Below are 5,059 nucleotides of genomic sequence, written 5' to 3'. Positions count from 1 at the left end.
TACATGTAGCTGCTCAGTTTCCCCAGTGCCACTTACTGAAGAAGCTATCTTTTCTCCATTGTATATTCTTGCCTCCTTTGTCATAGATTAATTGACCATAAGTTTGTGGGTTTATTTCTGGGCTCTTTATTCTATTCCATTGATCTATATGTCTGTTTTTGTGCCAGTACCATACTGTTTTGATTACTGTAGCTTTGTAGTTAAGTTTGAAGTCAGGGAGCATGATACCTCCAGCTTTGTTCTTTTTTCTCAAGATTGCTTTGGAATACACTACCAGATATAAAATGGATGGCTAGTGGGAAGCAGCTGCATAGCACAGGGAGATCAGCTCAAAGCTTTGTGATGACCTAGAGGGGTGGGATAGGGAGGGTGGGAGGGAGGCTCAAGAGGGAAAGGATATGGGGATATATGTATACATATAGCTGATTCACTTTGTTGTACAGCAGAAACTAACATAATATTATAAAGCAATTATACTCCAATAAAGATATTTTAAATAAAAAAGATTGCTTTGGCTATTTGGGGTCTTTTTGGTTCCATATAAATTTTAGAATTATTTGTTCTAGTTCTGTAAAAAATGTCCTGGGTATTTTGATAGGGATTGCATTAAATCTTTAGATTGCTTTGGGTAGTATGGAAAGTTTAACAATATTAATTCTTCCAACCCATGAACATGGGATATCTTTCCATTTCTTTGTGTCATCTTCAATTTACTTCATCATTGTTTTATAGTTTTCAGAGTATAGATCTTTCACCTCCTTGGTTGTTTATTCCTAGGTATTTTATTCTTTTTGATGCAATTTTAAATGGGTTTTTTTTCTCTTTGTGATAGTTCATTATTAGTGTATAGAAAAGTAACAGATTTCTGTATATTAATCTTGTATCCTGCAACTTTACCAGATTCACTTATTTCTAATAGTTTTTTTTTGGTAGAGACTTTAAGGTTTTTTTATATATAGTATCATGTCATCTACAAATATTAACAGTTTTACTTCTCCCCCTCCAATTTGGATGCCTTTTATTTCTTTTTCTTGTCTGATTGCTGTGACTGGGACTTCCAATAGTATGTTAAATAGAAATAGCAAGTGTGGGTATCATTGTCTTGTTTTTGAATTTAAGGGAAAGGCTTTCAGCTTTTCACCATTGAGTATGATGCTAGCTGGGTTTGTCATAAATGGCCTTTATTATGTTGAGATACGTTCCCTCTGTACCCACTTTGATGAGGGTTTTTTTTTTTATCATGAATGGATGTTGAATTTTGTCAAATGTTTTTTCTGTGTCTATTGAGATGATCATATGATTTTTACCTTTCCTTTTGTTACTGTGGTCTATCGCATTGATTGATTTGAAGATATAGAACCATTCTTGCATCCCTGGAATAAATTAAAGGGCTTAAACTTTTAAAGTACAGGTACACTGTCAAATGATACTCAAATGGATTTTTAAGAACCGAATTATCACTGTATTACCTAAGGATTATGCTTGTCCTAAATATCATATGCATTTTTAACTGAAGGGTTATTACTCGTGATTACATGTATAAGCTATAGTCATATAGTAAAATAACAGTACATTTTATAATAACTGATTAAGATTTATTGTTTTTTTCTATCACGGAGCTTCTAAGAACTTTTTCTTTCCTTTCCTATTTTTAGCTGCTATGACATTTTAGATACTATAAAATGTAGGATTTGCCTGCTGTCTGGGATAGTGTCTAGCCAAGTTGACCATTCTTATTCTGTTAGAAGATTCTTCCTTTTACTGAGCTGAGGCAATTCTTCTTATACACCATCTCCAGGATAATGGGAGTCTATAATTATGAGAGGCTCATAATGAGTCTATGGCTCTCTGTGGAGGTAGAGAGAAGAAAATATTATTTCCATTTCATAGCCAAGGGAACATACATAGACAAAAGCACCACAAAAGTGTGGACAGGATTTAAATTGTAAAGTAAAGATTTTGAATTCCATAGTAAAAGTGGACCAGGGTTTCCAAATCAGTGTCTCCTAAAGCCATCACTTTTATTTGGCTAAACTGAGAGAAAGACAAAATGTGTTTTTTAGACCAGTGCTATCCAGTAGAAACATAATGTGGGCTATATATGTACTTTTAGGTGTTATAGCAATCACATTAAAAACATAAAAAGAAACAGGTGCCATTAATTTTAATAATGTATTTTACTTAACTGAAGGTACACAGGATAGTATGATTTCACCATGTAATCATTATAAAGAATGAATGGAATATTTTACATCCTTTTTTTTTGTACTAAGTCTTCAAAATCATAGCATACCTCAGTTCGAACTTGTCACATTTTAGATGCTCAATAGCCACTTGTGGCTACTGGCTACCATATTAAACAGCACAGCTCTGGAATCTTCTTTTTCTACCCTTGCTGGCTGCTCCAACTCCCTTTCCCACCCAAAATACAAAATGTATTTGCAGATGTTGAGTTCCCTGTCTCTGGAAGTGTTTGAGCAGAGGCTGGGTAACCAATGCTTGGTGGGAATATTGTGAATAAAGACCATCAGATGGATTTTTGGACAAGAAATGCCTTAAAATCCCTTGCAACTCCAATGTTCTGTGATACTGTGATACTGAGAAGTGAGTCATGGAATTATGAGTTTGGAAAGAACTTCCTTCCATATTAGCCATGCCATTTTCTGTCATTATCTCCTGATTTGTTATTTACCTCTTCTCTACTTTTAATATGGATAAAATGATCATTTGTAGAGTACTATGTAGTTTATAAACCACTCTCATAAACACTAATGGTTAATTCATTTATTTCTCTACCGATTCAGTAATGGTGTATTGAGTCCCTACAATGTATTAGTCTCTGTGCCGGAGCTGGAATGCATTAACTGCAGTGTGTGGAAAAGCGTGACCCTGGTGCTCAGAGTATTCAAGCTATCCTGTTCCTACTATTCCTTATCCATGGTTTCTGCAATCCCTTTCCTCCTTGTTTGGCTTGAGTCACTAGGAACCACAAATGTGCTGATATGAATATAGCGGTCTGACTTTGTTTTCTGATATGAAATGTGAATCCCTCACCAAAGGGCAGTTTTCAGTGATGAGAAAACTGCAGGTGGGTTCTCTGCTCCTCTGGTGTGATTAAGCCATTAGAAATAAGGTATCTTTTTTTTTTTCAGCATTAAAGAGAAGTAGAATCTGCTGTCGTTTGGCTACATGTCACCTGGAATTGTAATTTCCATTAAAAACTCCTTTGCTGTCAGCCAACTGCCAGGTAGACACTTGATCTCCTTTGACTCTATGCTGCACTTTTTTGTGCCCTATCCAAAAATTCTGAAAGAATTAAAGCTGCTTCTGAGCCATGGTTTATCAATTATGATGCTCCTGCTTTAGAGAAAGAAAAAAAATACAGAAACTTCTGGTGTCAGAAAAACTGGTTCTTGTCCTGATAGTAAAAAATCAGGATTTAAGACCAAGGAAAACTATTTATAGAAGTATTTTAGGGATTTGGTTATAATTCTGCCTAGTAAGTTTGAAAATTCTCCATCTCACTCTTATTTAATTCTTTAATTGTCCTAGAGTATTTTATAAATTCAGTTTCTAAATCCTACTGTACTCAACTTTACTGGAATGTCTTCTAACAGTTTCATGTTACCACCAGAGAGCAGCAGAGATTTATAGGTAGTTGATGAGTACCCCAAATACCAAAAAACACAGAAGCTTGGCCACTTGATTTGATCTCATTAATTAAATGGCTAGGAGGAAAAAGAGGCAGCTGATTCATAACCAGAACTTTCACTCATTGGCTTGTCTCCCCACCCTTTCACACTTACTTTCTCTGAGGTATGTGTATAAGTATGTGATTTTAATAATTTATGACATTGGTTGGGGAGAGTTTTTTGACTTTTCTAGAGGCTTTGGGGATATGGGTCAAAATGCAACTCTTATTCCACACTCACACATGCATAGATTGAACAATGAATCTGAAGGCAGTGAATCCAAAGTTGTAGGAAGTGCAGTGCTGTTCCTCTAGAGCAGGAGGGGTCATCAAGCTACTGCCCACAGGCCAAATCCAGCCCAATGCCTGTTGTTGTAAATAAAGTTTTATTGGAACACAAGCACAACATTTGTTTATGTTTTGTCTTTGGTGGCTTTCATGTGACAGTGGCAGACTTGAGTGACCATAGTAGAACATATGGCCTACAAAGCCTAAATTATTTACTATCTTGCCCTTTACAGAAAAAGTTTCCTAACCTTACTCTACACCATATTTGCATTTTAAATTTAAATTATGGAAAATATGGAGAAGCTGAAGGAGTCCTGGAATGGGACTTTCAACAACTATTTTTCTATTCCTAATTCTGCTACCTGGGTGAGTCTTTCACCATTTCTAGCCCTAGAGTCCTCATCTGTAAGTAGGGGTGGGGGTGGGGGGAGGTTGAACTTGGTAGCATCTAAGATCCTTTCCAGATCCAGAGTACTATGACTTTTTTGGTTGCCTTTGTTCTTACATGAATATGCTATATAGTGAACAAGTTGTTTTATTTTTTAAGTTTTTTTAATGAACAGGTATTTATTTTTTTTAAGAATCATTGTTATTTTATTTACTTTATTTATTTATTTATTTATTTTGGCTGCGCCAGGTCTTAGTTGCAGCACCCAGGATCTTTTAGTTGCAGCATATGGGAATGTTTTAGTTGCAGCATGTGGGCTCTTAGTTGCGGCATGTGGGCTCTTAGTTGCGGCATGTGGACTTAATTGCGGCATGCGTGCGGGATCTAGTTCCCCAACCAGGGATTGAACCCAGTCCCCCTCCATTGGGAGCATGGAAGGGGAAGTCCCATGAACAAGTTGTTTTACAGGGGCATCATTTTTCTTGGTCTATGTTCCCCAGGCTCCTTTTAATCCCACAGGATTTGTCAGATGACTGGGCCACTTTGCACTATACATCAGGGAAGTCTGGTGCCACACCTACATATCCTTAGAAATTATGTTAATGTCACCTAAGAGAACAAGGGAAAGCATAAGGTCAGTGCTTAGTTTCCTAACTCTAGCTAAGCAGGACTATATTTTTCTTGTTTTGAAG

This window comes from Eubalaena glacialis, chromosome 6 (assembly GCF_028564815.1).
Source record: "Eubalaena glacialis isolate mEubGla1 chromosome 6, mEubGla1.1.hap2.+ XY, whole genome shotgun sequence".
In the NCBI taxonomy this organism is placed as follows: Eukaryota; Metazoa; Chordata; class Mammalia; order Artiodactyla; family Balaenidae; genus Eubalaena; species Eubalaena glacialis.
The sequence above is the reverse complement of the archived record's forward strand: the minus strand, read 5'-3'. Positions refer to the sequence as shown.